Source organism: Hemiscyllium ocellatum, chromosome 28 (assembly GCF_020745735.1).
Source record: "Hemiscyllium ocellatum isolate sHemOce1 chromosome 28, sHemOce1.pat.X.cur, whole genome shotgun sequence".
Taxonomy (NCBI): Eukaryota; Metazoa; Chordata; class Chondrichthyes; order Orectolobiformes; family Hemiscylliidae; genus Hemiscyllium; species Hemiscyllium ocellatum.
Genome location: NC_083428.1, coordinates 49,920,275 through 49,937,103, shown reverse-complemented (window position 1 = coordinate 49,937,103; position 16,829 = coordinate 49,920,275). Strand labels below are relative to the sequence as shown.

The window sequence follows — 16,829 nt, the reverse complement described above, 5'->3', positions numbered from 1 at the left end:
AGCAGTTGTATTTTTCATGAAGTTACAATAAGCGCTTTATATGTTTATTTATTTTTCCTTCAATTGTCACGATATTGATTGTTACGTAAGAGCCTATATACTTAGTGCCATCATTATTGTGAATTACCATTTCATTCTCAGTCCATTGCATAGAAACAGTCGAATAAATTCCCAGCCCAATTATCGGAGTGAACACTGGTTAGTTTTCATTTAAGTAATCACAATTAATTATAATCCCACCCTTCCTTAGTGGGAACATAATGAAAGGAACCTGTGCAACTCCAGTAGAGTGTCTCCCACGAGACCCGGAAGTTTGTGTTGAGTTCCCATCTTCAACAGAGATGCACCAAAACAGCTTAGAATGGTGATTAGAAAATATCTAAGCAGAGTTTGAATTGCTTTTCAAACCAATTTTGGATTTGCTCTGTCTGTTGTTCATTCCAATAATCACAGAATCTGCAAGTTATTATCTTCAGGTCATTAATAAATGTATGTATCACATTACATTGTCTCTATATTTTAGATTTGAGGACACTATAGTTTTTCAAATTTTAAAATATCTAACTAATGACATTCATTTTATTTAATCAAAATACCTTACAACTTCCACTTATCTCACTTTGTGTATGATGGCTTCAATGCATTTTGCTAAGCAATTCTACTCAACATAAAGATTTTGTTGACTTTAAATAGTATCTTTAGCACTCGCTTATCAATCTATTCCTAAATCAAAGAATCATAGAGTCATAGAATCCCTACAGTGTTGTAACAAGTCCACACCGACCCTCCGAAGAGTAACCCACCCAGACACATTCCCTTACTCTATTACCCGACATTTCCCCTGACTAATGCACCTAACCTACATATCCATGAACACTATGGGCAATTTAGCATGGCCAACTCACCTAACCTGTAGACTTGTATACTATGTCAATGTTATTGAAATCAATGCTCACACAAAACACGATTCATAAAGCCAGACAATGGTCTCATGATCATTTAATTACTGTTCAGTGGAATAATCTGACTAACTGTCTTATTGTTCCTGAGATCAATCACCACAGTAAGCATCTGATTATCATTCCCTCCAGTAAATACAATGAGTGTCTTCTGAAATTTCTGTTCTGTAATTACCCAAGATACGTATTGCTCACAGCAGTGTTTATTCTTCATTACGAGTGGCCAAGGATCTAACAGCCATTGATCTTGATCTTATTGTTACTGAGTGCAGTAACCACAGTAAACATTTGGTTATAATTCTTGCCAATAAATACAAGAGCTATCCTCTTACTTTGCAGCCCAGCAATTACACATGACACTTGTTACTCAAAGTAGTATTTATTCTTTATTACGATTGGCCAAGAGCACTAACAGCAAGACTTGTCAATAGTCCTGGTTTGTACATGTTTTCAAACAGGTTTTCCATCCAATTATTTCAAAAAAAAAGAGTCATTTGACTTAGTTCAAATGTAGATGTAAACATTTTCGGATCATTTCCATTCAAGGTATTTATTTGTTTATTCGGATCAAACTTGAATTTGCTTCTGTAAATTCAATTTACTGTGTTTTCCATTCATGGAAGTACTCGTTAATTGGTCCTTATTTTCATCTTAAATCTGATGCAGATTTGAAATACTGATTACAGTGAAAATTATATGAATTGTGGGCGGCATGGTGGCACTGCTGCCTCACAGCGCCAGGGGCCCTGGTTCAATTTCCACCTCAGGCAACTGTCTGTGTGAAATTCGCGCATTCTCCCCAGTGTCTGTGTGGGTTTCTTCCGGGTGCTCCGGTTTCCTCCCGCAGTTCAAAAAATGTACAGGTTAGGTGAATTGACCATACTAAATTGCCCGTAGTTTTAGGTGAAGGGGTAAATATAGGGAAATGAGTGTGGGTGGGTTGCTCTTCGGAGGGTCAGTGTGGACTTGTTAGGCCAAAGGGCCCGTTTCCACACTGTAAGTAATCTAATCTAATCTAATCTATAAATGTGTGGTCTCTAAAAGAAAGCCATGGAAGGCTAGATAGAATTCTTGAACAGCCTGTATATTTGAATGAAAAAAAACAATTCCTTCCAAAAAACAAAGTTAAGAAATCACACTAAACCAGGTTATAGTCCAACAGGTTTATTTGGAAGTGCTAGCTTTCGGAGTGCTGCTCCTTCAACCAACTGATGAAGGAGCAGCGCTCTGAAAGCTAGCGCTTCCAAATAAACCTGTTGGTTCATTACTTGGTGGTGCTTGATTTTTCAAACTTTGTACAGCCCAAATCAACACTGGCACCACCAAATCATTCCAAAAACACTCTCTACGTATGTACCTTTTAACAATTCAACAATCCTGCAACAGGATTACAATTTTCTATTATATCTATTATATATCTATTTTAATAAATATCTAATCAATATCTAACAACTACTGGAAAACATTAATCATTTTATCTGTTAAAACACAAAATTTAATTATCAATTCATTGCTATCACGGTATGTGAGCTATATTTTCACTCTCCAGTGATGTGAAGTGACCCTTGGACAGAAATTATACATTCTAAATTCACCTACAGCCAGATAAATCGGGACAAACACAAAATTAATCAAACTAAGTCAAACAGCAGCGAGAATCAATCAGTTCCAGGATGACCCAAATTTTCTTACACCTTGACTTCCAGCCAATGCCTGAGCATTATATACCTCTCTTGAAAATGTCAACAATGAAGGGTTTTTGCACCAACACATTGAATGCTTTGAATCCAGCTAATGACCACATGTAGACATTTGTCACAAAACTATTAATCATTGGGTGGCACGGTGGCACAGTGGTTAGCACTGCTGCCTCACAGTGCCAGAGACCCGGGTTCAGTGCCCGCCTCAGGTGACTGACTGTGTGGAGCTTGCACATTCTCCCCGTGTCTGCGAGGGTTTCCTCTGGGTGCTCCGGTTTCCACCCACAATCCAAAAATGTGCAGGTTAGGTGAATTGGCCGTGCTAAATTGCCCATAGTGTTAGGTGAAGGAGTAAATGTAAGGGAATGGGTCTGGGTGGGTTGCGCTTCAGTAAGTCCATGTGGACATGTTGGGCCAAAGGGCCTGTTTCCACACTGTAAGTAATCTAATCATTTTCCAAATCATGGAAAATATGTCAAAGGTCTTGAAATCAAAGTAATCACTGCACATAAAGCCATAAGATGGTCTTCAAGGCCACCTGATAATTGTTCAGTGAAAAACCTTTTGTCAGTATCATATTGTTCTCAGGATAAGTAAACACAGCAGACATCACGCTATCACATCATCCCAAAGGTATGCAAGATATACCTTATAATTTAGACACAACATGTTCCCATGCCAATAATCACACTTCATTATTTGTGACTGAGGATGCTGATAGTAACATGTATTGAGATGAAGGAATTCCTAAATATAGGCGAGTTTTCTGATAAGTTCCCTCCAGTCATCATGTTAAGAAAATGTAATTGTGGCTAAGTACATTGTGAACAGATCCCCATTAAACCTTTTCACGTGTTTACTCAGAGACACTATTGAAAAGTTTCCTCTATAAATGCTGTTGACAGTATTTCGCTATAATAACCATGTTCCTTATTGATTTATTTTCTTTGTAATGCTGACACAAATGTCTGAATATTGATGACATGAAAAATTGAATGGATTATATATTGTATTTCTACAGAAGAAAAGCTGAGACAGCAAGTACAGATTGCAGGAGTATCTGAGAATGTTGAATGACAAAACAGTTCTGATCAATAATCACTGCATATCGAATGTATTTTCCTAACCATCATGCCAGCATTCTAGTTCTCAGCTCACTGATACTAATTACTGTGTCATCGATATCAGAGCAAACTCGTTTGGAAATATTGAATCATTTAATGTGTCAGCATTCTAAAATAAATTACCAATTCATTGTTAGACCAACATCACACAATCATTCTGTTTAAGTTTCGTAACAAATATCATGAGATTCACATTTCAATTTAAACCATTATTTCTTAGTGCCAATTTTACAAAGGAAAATGGATCTTTTTTCCAGGTCAACACAACCATGAAACAAGCAATGATTCCTCATCCAACACTCACAGGAAATATCTGATGCCTTCTCATTTGAATGTTCACAGAAATCATTGGATTAATATTCGGCATTACATATTTGGATTAATATTACAAATGAAGATACGTCTAATTGTTTTAGACTCCAATAATTAATGTTCATTTCTACATGTTACAGATAGCAATATGAAGTTTCTAATTATTTTAATTTGCAGTGACTTGTTTTAAGACAAATTTTTCCTTATATCTAATATTTAATCTGATGAAATCCCATATATTTGGCTTTAAGTGTGGAATTAAGTCTCAGTGACGTAGGCATATTGCACGGTATTGTTCCCTAATGGTAGCGAATGCAGATTTGTATTTTAATACTGAAATCCTGGTTGATTTGCTGTTGTAGGGGTGCCCTGCCCCATCTGGAATAGAATGGCCTATGTTGGCTAATACGAAATGTCCGACAAACAAAAAGACGCAACCTGCCTTAGAATTAAAACACAAGATGGTGGAGGAGAGATAAACTAACAGTCTGTTCCAATCTTGATGAAAGAAAATAATATTTTGTAAAATCCTACTCCAAGTCCATAAGTATGCCAGTCCAGACAGTAATATTCCAGACAGTAATAGGAACATGCCAGATACAGAAAAATGACCAACCCTGACCTTCATTAATGAAAGAATAATTGTCCCAGTGAATGAATAAACACCAGCTGCAGGATACAGCCCAGTTAACTTTCACAGCAGCTATCAGGGCAACAGACAGGGTTCATTTGTCAGAAACAATTACTATTTTAAAGTTGCTCAGAATATTAAAAAAAACTTCTAATTGCAGATTCTTGAGAATTGTGGACAAGGCAGAGTGTGAGGCTGGAAGGAGTGTAATAATTAACTTTGTAAACTGAAGAAATAAGATACATTGAGAGATACCAATGCCAGGAGATTTTAGGACCTTTTAAACATCATGAAACAATAGGAAGCTGGGGCTATCCATAACAATGTCCATCTGAGATTAGGTGTTCTACAGGATCGGGTGTCTGTATAAGGAGGGAAGGACTGTAACCACATTGATGTGGCCATTGTAATACAGCAAGTGTGTACAATTGCTGCTTTTACTGTACATGTTACAGTGTGTCATGGACCTACATTCTGAGATTGGCCTTGGGGGATGATCCCTGCAAAGCATTCAAAAAGGTCCCCGACAGTAGGCTATTGCACAAAATGCAGAGGAATGGGATTGTGGGAGATACAGCAGTTTGGATCAGTAATTGGCTTGCTGAAAGAAGACAGAGGGTGGTGGTTGATGGGAAATGTTCATCCTGGAGTCCAGTTACCAGTGGTGTACCGCAAGGGTCGGTGTTGGATACACTGCTGTTCGTCGTTTTTATAAACGACCTGGATAATGGAGTAGAAGGGTGGGTTAGTAAATTTGCAGATGACACTAAGGTCAATGGAGTTGTGGATCATGAGGAAGGATGTTGTAAGTTACATAGAGACATAGATAAGCTTCAAAGCTAGGCTGAGAGGTGGCAAATGGAATTTAATATGGACAAGTGTGAGGTGATTCCCTTTGGTTGGAGTAACTGTAATGCAAAGTACTGGGCTAATGGTAAGATTCTTGGTAGTGTAGATGAGTGGACCGATCCCAGTGTCCAGCTACACAGATCCATGAAATTTGCCACGTAGGTTGACAGGCTTGTTAAGAAGGCATACAGTGTTTTAGCTTTTATTAATAGAGGGATCGAGTTCTGGAACCATGAGGTCATGCTGCAGCTGTACAAAGCTCTGGTGCGGCCGCACTTGGAGTATTGTGTACAGTTCTGGTCACCGCATTATAAGCAGGATGTGGAATCTTTGGAAAGGGTGCAGAGGAGATTTACTAGGATGTTGCCTGGTATGGAGGGAAGGTCTTATGAGGAAAGGCTGAGGGACTTGAGGCTGTTTTCATTGGAGACAAGAAGGTTGAGAGGTGACTTAATAGAGACATATAAGATAATCAGAGGTTTAGATAGGGTGGACAGGGAGAGCGTTTTTCCAAGTAGAGTGATGGGGAGTACAAGGGGGGTTAACTTTAAATTGAGGGGTGATAGATATAGGACAGATGTGAGAGGTAGTTTCTTTACTTAGAGAGTAGTAAGGGTATGGAATTTTTTTTGCCACCTCCAAGTGGACCCCACCACCAGGGATATATTTCCATCCCCTCCCCTATCAGCGTTCCGAAAAGACCACTCACTCCATGACTCCCTCGTCAGTTCCACACCCCCCACCACCCAACCTCCACTCCCGGCATCTTCCCCTGAAACCGCAAGAAATGCAAATCGTGTGCCCACACCTCCCCCCTTACTTCCCTCCAAGGCCCCGAGGGATCCTTCCATATCCACCACAAATTCACCTGCACCTCCACATACATCATTTATTGCATCCACTGCACCTGATGTGGCCTCCTCTATATTGGGGAGACAGGCCCCCTACTTGCGGAATGTTTCAGAGAACACCTCTGGGACACCCGGACCAACCAACCCAACCACCCCGTGACTCAACACTTCAACTCCCCCTCCCACTCCACCAAGGACATGCAGGTCCTTTGACTCCTCCATCGCCAGACCATTGCAACACGACGGTTAGAGGAAGAGCGCCTCATCTTCCGCCTAGAACCCTCCAACCACAAGGGATGAACTCAGATTTCTCCAGTTTCCTCAATTCCCCTACCCCCACCTTGTCTCAGTCAAATCCCTCAAAATCAACACCGCCTTCCTAACCTGCAATCTTTTTCCTGACCTCTCCGCCCACACCCCACTCCGGCCTTATACCCTCACCTTGACTACCTTCCACCTATCGCATTTCCAACGCCCCTCCCCCAAGTCCCTCCTCCCTATCTTAGCCTGCTGGACACACTTTCCTCATTCCTGAAGAAGGGCTTATGCCCGAAACGTCGATTCTCCTGTTCCTTGGATGCTGCCTGACCTGCTGCACTTTTCCAGCAACACATTTTCAGCTCTGATCTCCAGCATCTGCAGTCCTCACTTACTCCTATGGAATGCTTTGCCTGCAACTGTAGTAGATTCGCCAACTTTAAGTACATTTAAGTTGTCATTGGACAAGCATATGGATGTACATGGAATAGTGTAGATTGGATGGGCTTCAGATTGGTATGACAGATCGGCGCAACATCGAGGGCCGGAGGGCCTGTACTGCGCTGTAATGTTCTATGTTCTATGTTAACTGGTTGCAGCATAAATAAACATCTCCTACTTCCCAGAGTTCTGCCTGCCTTGAGTCTTCATTCAGTGGAAAACACTCCTGCAGGTATGATGACACTTCAATTCAATACAAACACTTACTTTGTGTGAAATTATTACTTTCAGAGCAATATAATTTCCATGTTAAAATTGTTTTACTTTTTATGTGTGCAAGAAATATAGGTACATCCATTTGTTCTTTAGTTCAACTAACACTTAATTTTAATTTATTGGAAACACTATACTGGGGTGAAAAGAACGATTCTTCAGCTCAAATCTCACATTAAATGGCTGTTTCTATTTTTCAAATCCTATGACCTCCAAAACAATATTTATTTAATTTCATAAGAAGAAAAAAACCGCTTTTGAAATGTTGAGATAGTTTCTTTTTCTTCCAACATTAGTTTTCAATGAAAAATAATCACATAATTATCAGTCATTTGGTACAAAATGACTTCTGGGACCAAATGTCATTAACTCGACCTTTCCTTCACAATAATACTCACTTTCCTGGCCTAATTATTTTCTTCCAAATTCTGACATAAATGTCTAAACATTTATCATGGTAAAAATTACATTAATTAAATAGACATGACTCTACAAAAAAAATCAATTGTTGCTGAGTGTTTTTTAATTATTAAAGCCACCTTTTACATTTTAGATTTCAGTTTATTAGTATTAATGAATATACAATCAACATCAGAGCAAAGTGCATTCAAAATATTAAGTCAATTTATCTATCAGGATTTTAGAAACACAACACTTTAGCTTAGAATTTGTAACAAGCATGTGATTGTCGCCTTGCCCATTATGGTTGGGAACATTATGAAGGAATCTTGTGCAGCTCTGTTACTGTCTCTGCTACAACACCAGTAGGCATAGTTTCAATTCCCACCTTGTACAGAATTCTGATTCGAAAATATCTAAGAATCAATTGAATTGCCTTTCAAATCAATATTCGATATGCTTCCATCTGTTGTTCATTCCAATAATCACAGTATTTGTTATTTACTTTCTTTCTAATAACAGAATGTATCTAATTCCACTCAATCAATATTCCTTGGAAAATATTTGAGAATGTTGCAGTCATAAAGATGAAATATATGAAGGAATTATATTCATTGATTTTGTTTTGTTCTGAAGAGCTTAGTTCGGACAACACATAGAACTTGATGCTCCAGTACTACAAATATTAGAAAATAATATTGTTGTTCTTCAGTAAAATAAACAAATGCCACTAGCTATCATTTATCAATTTTTAGTTATTGATCTGTTTGTGAATTGTGTGAAATGTTTAGTTTTCCACTCACCTATTTATGTTGAATGTAAGATTGAAATGCTGTGAAAATATCAGGGTGTGTTCATTTAAAATTGACTTTACATTTCTCACTTACCTCATTTATTGCATGATGTCTTAAGTGTGTTTTGCTCAGCAATTCTAGTAAATATTTAAAAATGTCTAATCTTAAATAAGATCCTTCACACCCAAATATCAGTCTGTTCCTAATTCATGTAAATACCTCAATTTTATTGAAATCAATGTTAACACAAAACAGTGCACATAAAGCAACACAAAGCATTTGTCTACTATTCCGTGCAGTAGGTGCAATTGATATCTTATATTTCAGTCTAGTCGTCAACGATGATTTATATCGTTTAAACCAATAATTCAACTTTATCATGGACATTGACTGTAATACAAGAACATTGGGAACAAAAGTTTTGTCATTCTAACAATTTTTAAGCTTTTTGTTGTGTGCAGCAGACAATTCAAATTATAACCATTTTTGTTGCAAATTCAACAAACGCTTCATTTCAAATTTGTGAAATTCTGACATTTTTGCAAAAAAGGTATGTTTCAAATTAAAGGACTGCTTTTTCAAATTATGTGTGCTACAAAATGATTATTGCTTTCATTTCATTGTTAGAAAAGAACAGCTTTGATCACGTCGATTGTTTTTTGTCGTTTCTATTCCGACCTTATTCATCATTGTACAATAATGACAAAATTATTAAAATTGCTTTATATACCACATGTTGTTGACTACATTGTTTGTTCAACTTCCTGTTTACTTTCATGATCTACTAATTCTCTTCCTAATTCTGACACAAATGTTTAAACATTCATCATAATATTAATCATATAAATCAATGTAACACATCTCTACAAGGAGTTCAGTGGATGGAAATTCACAATACTTGTAGAATGTATATGTTTGTGTTAAAAAAGAAGACTCTTGTTCAATAATCACTGCATGGCTCATTGTTTTCTTCAATCCATAAAACTAGGTCCTATTCCTCAGGTTACTGATCTTAATAAATATTCAATCAACATCACAGCAAAGTGCTTTTGAAATTTTGAATCGTTTTAATTCTTCATGTCCAACACTAATTATCAAGACATTGTCATTACAATAATGGCACAATTTTTAAGAAAGCCTTTTGAACAAATATAGTAAGATTCACATTTAAATTTAATCCATTGTTTCTTAGTACTAATACTACAGTGTGAAAATGCATTTATTTTGCAGGTCACCTATCCCACAACAGAACCAATGACTTCCCATCCAACATCATTGCAAATATCTGATGTTTGCTCATTAGAATGATCTGCTTTAAAATACAGGGAACTGTAATTACTTTTCACTGAATTAATTCCAGTTCATTTCCAGACATCGCTCAGTCCCATAGCAAAATGAGGTTTCTCGTTATTACTTAATACATTGATAGACTTTGACGATTTAATTGTTGTTATCTAATAATTTTTAATATTCATTCAATCCAGTACATTGTGCAAATGTGGAATTACGGCACAGTACGTGAACCACTGTAAAGATTTTGCAGTGCACAATGTCACAATCATTGTTAATATCAATTTTTATTTTACCTGTGGAAACATAGTTGAATTCATTTAATTATATTTCACTTCAATGCTAAGATTTATCATGTTTGGAATCACAATAAGACTTAAGGATTTTTCATGCAACAAAGTCAAATGATAAAGAATTAACATCTCTTTATTGTTTCATTCAAAAATAACAATACATTTTGGATTTTTGTAAGTTATATATTTTTGGAAAGAAGGAATGTTGTCTTCAGTCGAATGCTCGCTTTGAATCACTAATTCACAGTATCTGCTGTTTATTCTCTTCCAGTTCTCAACAAAAGAAATTAACTAGTTCTGCTGGTTCTAAATCCATGGAAAATATTTGAGAATGTTGTAGTCTTAAAGGTGAAAAGGCTAAGTGATCGTAAGTGTTTTTTTGTTCAAAAGAGCTTGATTCAAACATTTCGAGCACATACATTGTCATTCTGCAGTATTTCAAATGTGTGAAACAAGTTGCTTTCTTCATTTGTAAAATAAATATATGCCACTTCCAATTATTCATTAGTCAGCTAATTACCTACGCTTGTCATTAAAAATTGCAATTCGTCTAAATATTGTTAAGAGCTTTGATCAATTAAATTTCTAATTAATGTTCATTTGTGAATTTTCCTTTTTTTGTTTTCCATTCACCTATTCATATTGAATGTAAATTTGACATGCTTTGACAATATCGGAGTGTGTTCATTTGAAATATGTCTTTGCATATGTATCACGGGCTTTACTTATTGCATATGGTTGCACGGTGGCTCAGTGTTTAGCATTGCTGCCTCACAGCACCAGAGACCTCAGTTTGATTCCATTCTCGGGTGACTGTCTGTGTGGAATTTTCATGTTATCCCCATGTCGATATGACTTTGCTGTGGTTTCCTCCCATTATCCAAACATGCGCAGGTTCGGTGATCTGGCCATGCTAAATTGCACATTCTGTTCAGGGATGTGTGTAATTAGTCAGCAGGAAATGTAGAGGAATATGGTCGGGAAATGTGTTTGGCTGGGTTACTCTTTGGAGGGTCTTTTTTTTTCCGAACAAATGGCCTGTTACCACACTGTGCTAACAGGGATTCTACAATCGTTTAGTTGTGTTTCTTTAAGCAATTCTAACATTTTGTCAAAATTTTACTTCAGTTAAAATGTTTAATACTTGATTACCAATGTGTTCCTAAATCTTGTAAAATATCTCAATGTTTTTTGAAATCACTGCTCACACAAAACACTAAACATGAGGTCACATAAAGGTCCCCATGACCAGCTAATTACTGTTCAGGGGAATAATCAGAGTAATTATCTGATTGTTCCTGAGATCAATCCCCACTGCCACAGTAAGGATCTGTTATTATTCCCTCCAATAAATGCAATCGCTGTCCTCTGGTATTTCAGTTCAGTAATTACACACGATACTGGTTGTTCAAAGCTATGGTTATTCTTTATTATGAATGGCCAAGGATTCTAACAGAAGAGATGTTCATATGTCCTGATGTGTTGCATGGTCACAAACAGGTTTTCAGTCCAAATATTGCAAAAAGAAAGTGTACATTTAGTTTTGTTCAACTGCTGAGTCTAACATTTTCTGTTCATGTGCATTACAAATATTTCGAGAAAGTGAGGGAAAGCAGATGCTGGAGATCAGTCAAGCATGTGGGGCTGGAATAGCAAAGTATGTCAAGCAGCATCTGAGGAGCAGCAAAAACCACGTTTCAGGCATAAGCCTTCATCGTCTTATTGAATTCTTTGAGGAGGTGACCAAGCATGTGGATGAGGGTGGAGCAGTGGATGTAGTGTACATGGATTTTAGTAAGGCATTTGATAAGGTTCCCCATGGTAGGTTTATGCAGAAAGTCAGGAGGCATGGGATAGTGGGAAATTTGGCCAGTTGGATAGAGAACTGGCTAATCGGTCGAAATCAGACAGTGGTGGTAGATGATAAATATTCAGCCTGGAGCCCAGTTACAAGTGGAGTTCCGCAGGGATCAGTTCTGGGTCCTCTGCTGTTTGTAATTTTTATTAATGACTTGGAAGAGGGAGTCGAAAGGTGAGTCAGTAAATTTGCAGATGATACGAAGATTGGTGGAGTTGTGGATGGTGAGGAGGGCTTTTGTCGGCTGCAAAGGGACTTAGATATGATGCAGAGCTGGGCTGAGGAGTGGCAGATGGAGTTCAACCCTGCCAAGTGTGAGGTTGTCCATTTTGGAAGGAGAAATAAGAATGCGGAATACAGGGTTAACAGTAGGGTTCTTAGTCAAGTGGAGGAACAAAGGGATCCTGGGGTCTATGTTCAAAGATCTTTGAAAGTTGCCACTCAGGTGGATAGAGCTTGTAAGAAGGCCTATGTTGTATTAGCATTCATTAGCAAAGGGCTTGAATTCAAGAGTCATGAAGTGATGTTGTAGCTGTACAGGACCTTGGTTAAGCCACATTTGGAGTACTGGGTGCCTCACTTTAGGAACGATGTGAAAGCTTTGGAGAGGGTGCAGAGAAGATTTACCAGGATGTTGCCTGGAATGGAGAATAGGTCGTACGAGGATAGGTTGAGAGTTCTCGGCCTTTTCTCGTTGGAACGGCGAAGGATGAGGGGTGACTTGATAGAGGTTTATAAGCTGATCAGAGGAATAGATAGAGTAGACAGTCAGAGACTTTTTCCTCGGGTACAACAGACTGTTACAAGGGGACATAAATTTAAGGTGAAGGGTGGAAGATATGGGGGGATGTCAGGAGTAGGTTCTTTACCCAGAGAGTGGTGGGGGCATGTAATGCGCTGCCTGTTGGAGTGGCAGAGTCAGAATCATTGGTGACCTTTAAGCGTCAATTGGATAGGTACATGGATGGGTGCTTAATCTAGGACAAATGTTCAGCACAACATCGTGGGCTGAAGGGCCTGTTCTGTGTTGCATTGTTCTATGTTCTATGTTCTATCGTGAATCTCCGGCTCCATGGATGCTGCCTGGTCAGCTGTGCTTTTCCACCACCACACTTTCATATTTGTCGGCTTATTTGGAGCAAATACTCTCTCTTTCCTCGGTAATATAAATTTACTGTACTTTCTATTCACTCAAGTTCTCATTTTAATAGCTCCTCGTTTTCTTCTTAATCTGATACAAATCTCAAAACTCTGGGCACAATAAAAGCGAAATGAATTATAAATTAGTATCTGGACAAGAGAACCAATGAATATAGACCTCTTGAACATCCGAGATATTTGAATGAAAAAGCAATGCCTTCCAAAAAAATCTCTGTACGTCTGTCTCCTTTTTCAATTCAATAATCCTGCAAATAGCTTATAACTGTCAGTTGATCTCTCTTAATGAGTATCTAATCAATGTCATTGTAGACCACTGCAAAAATTGAAACTGTTATTGTTAAAATGCAAAGATTCATTCTCAATTTGTTATTAAAACAATGAGTGAACCATATTTTACCTCTCCACTAAGGTCAAGTGACCTGTCGCCCATAATTGAACATTCTAATTATTCCTAAAGCTTGAGAAATCGGAGCTAAAAAGGTCAAACTAAAGCAAGCATTAGACAAAATAACCAGTTCCAAAAAACAGTGGAAAGCCTGGTTAAAGAGCTCACAACGTTTCTAGAGATCCAGTCACAACCAGCCCGAGAGTTGAGCTTTGGAGAGTTTGAAGCAGACTTCCTGGCCCCTTAACTTGCAGCCAGTGCCTGAGCGTTAGACACCTCGCTTGAGAATGACGACAAGTGAAGGGTGTTTGCACAAAACCCATTGAATGCTTAGAATCCAGAATTTTGGTAAAATGTTGTGAAACATTTCCCAGATCATGGAAATCAGCTCAACATTATTGAAATCAAAGTACTCGTAATGGTCTTCAAGACCAACTAATTACTGTTCGGTGAAAAACTCTTTGTACGTGCCTTATTGTTCTCAGGATGAATAACCACAGCAAATATCACAGTCTCACCGGATCCAAAGATATGTAACAGACACCTTATTATAATTTACACACTACATCTTTCCCAGACCAATTATGACACCTTATTACTTCTGACTGAGGATACTACTCGTAACATGTATCGAGATGAAGCAAGTCTTAAATATGGGAGTCTTTTTCTGATAGGTTTCCAATCCAAAAATTATGATAAAAATGTAATTGTGGCTCATTACATTGTCAACAGATCCCCATTAAACGTATTTATCTGTTTATTCAGTGAAAATATTAAAACAAATATCTTGATAAATGCTGTTGACTGTATGTTTCTGTGAAAATAAATCTTCCTTATTGACTTATTTTCTTTATAATTCTGACACATATGTCTAAATATTGATGATATGAAAAATTGCATAAATTAAATACAATGCAGAATTTGTTCTTATTATATATTATATTTCTCTAGAAGAAAAGCTAAGAAACCAAGTACAGAAATCTTGAAGATCTGAGAATTTTGAACGACAAACCATTTCTGATCAACGTTCATTGAATGTCTAATGTCTTGCCACATCATCATGCCAGAATGTGTATTCTCAGCTGACAGATTAAGAAATATCTAGTCAACATCAGAGCAAACCCGTTAGGAAATATTGAATCATTTACTTTTGCCAAAGTTCTAAAATTAATTATCAATTATTGTCTCCCCAAAAATCTCTCAGTAATTCAGTTTAGGCTTTGTAACAAACATAGTCTAATTCACATTTTAATTTAATCCATTATTTCTTGGTGCCAATATTAAAAAGGAATAATAGTTCTCTCATTCCAGGTCAACACAAACACAAACTAACTAATGATTCCCCATCCAACACTTATAGGTAGTATCTGTTCCTTTCTAATTTGAATGTTCACAGAAATCATTAGATTAATATTCGGCCTTATATATTAAGTGACGTCTGATTTTTTTTTTGAGTTTAGATTACTTACAGTGTGGAAACAGGCTCTTCGGCCCAACAACTCCACACCGACCCGCCGAAGCGCAATACACCCAGACCCTTTCCCCTACATTTACCACTGCCCCTAACACTACGGGCAATTTAGCATAACCCATTCACCTAATCTGCACATTTTTGGACTGTGGGAGGAAACCCACGCAGGCATGGGGAGAATGTGTAAATTCCACACAGTCAGTCGCCTGAGGCGGGAATTGAAGCCGGATTTCTGGTGCTGTGAGGCAGCAGTGCTAACCACCCATTACACTCGAACAAATGTTGTTCATTTTTACATATGACGGGCAGCTATATGCGATTTCTAATCAGCTGTTGTGACAATAGAAGAGTTCGTTTGTCAGAAATATTTATTATTTTAAAATTACTAAGAATATTAAACGAATATTCTAATTACAGATTCCTGAGAATCATAGGGGTAATTTGTAACATAACTAGATACATGTAACCAAAGCTTATATATAAAAAAAAATTATAGAAAAGCATTTAGACTTGGATGTGCAGTTAGCTTGCTTTAGAAATTAACTTCAAGGTATGATGTTGACTGCCCATTAATTATAAAGTCCTGACAGTAAGAGTAGCTGGATAATTTCACACAATGTAACGAACATTATAACACAAGTCATATTTCTAATCTTATAGCAAGTAAGTAAGTTGAAACTAACTGTCTTTTGTGTTTCTTTGCACATAGATAATTAGGACAATGAACAATATAAGAAGTAATTGACTTTGATAAAATAAAATATAATGAATAGCAAAATTCAAAATGCTCCAACTGATAAGGCATCCTGACAGGCCCGAGGGAGTTCAGGAATAACTTTGGAGTCTGAATTAATAAGATGCGTGGAAAGATTGCAAAGCCTGGATAAAGATCGCAAAGCCTGGATAAAGGCATTTATCAATTACAATAACTACACAGCAATTTAACTTAGACTTTGTAAACATGTGGTGTTTTCTAAAATTTCTTTCATTATTTCTTATTGTCAATGCTACTATATTAATACCTATTTGTTCAGGCTAATCCAAATACAAAACGAGCAATAATATCCCTTGCAAAATTCTTTGTAAATATCTGATTTTTGCTCATTTGAAAGATTACAATTACCTCAGCCTTTGAAATTCAGAGAGCTCCAATTACTTTTCCCTGCAATATTGTTCTTCATTTCTATATATTACTCAGTCTAATATCAAGATGAGATATCTCATTATTCTCAAATTCACGAATATGATTTTCAAAATCCCTTTGTTGCTAATATATCTTATATACAATAATTATGCAATCCAGTAAGGGGTATAAATGTGAAATTATGCTTCTGTACAATAAATACTGCAAGGACATTGCAAAGTGCAATCTCTCAATCATTGTGAATATTGTATTTATTTTAAACTTGGAAACATTTTTGAATTGATATGATTATAATTTACTTCGATGCTGACATTTACTGTATATCCAATCACAATATCAATAGATTATTTGGAGGTATCATCATTCATTCCAATAATCACAGTATCTGCTGTATACTTTCTTCTGGTCACTAATAGCAAGATGTATCTAATTTCACTCAATCAATATTACTCAGAAAATATTTGAGAATGTTGGAAAGCTGAAATATACGAAGTCATGATAGTCATTAATTTTGTCTTGTTCTGTAGATCTTAGTTAAAACAACACAGAATTTTATGTTCCAGTGCTATAAATATGAGAAAAGATCAATTCATTCTTCAGTAAAATAAACAAATGTCACATGATATTATTTATAAT

The 16,829-nt window shown here is 36.9% G+C and overlaps 1 long non-coding RNA gene across 4 annotated transcripts in view; it reads left to right on the top strand.

Moving 5' to 3' along the window:
* The window catches only part of LOC132829116 (uncharacterized), a 44,235-nt gene extending 27,922 nt beyond the window's left edge, over positions 1-16,313 (top strand). For 2 of the 4 annotated variants that reach the window (XR_009646204.1, XR_009646202.1), the window contains exons 5-6: positions 10,446-10,541; positions 15,759-16,313. This is a non-coding gene — a long non-coding RNA (uncharacterized LOC132829116). Of the gene's footprint in view, positions 1-4,040; positions 4,218-10,445; positions 10,542-15,758 lie in introns of those variants that run through there. The other 2 variants (XR_009646205.1, XR_009646203.1) reach the window with 2 other exon arrangements.
* The last annotated feature ends 516 nt before the right edge of the window (positions 16,314-16,829 follow it).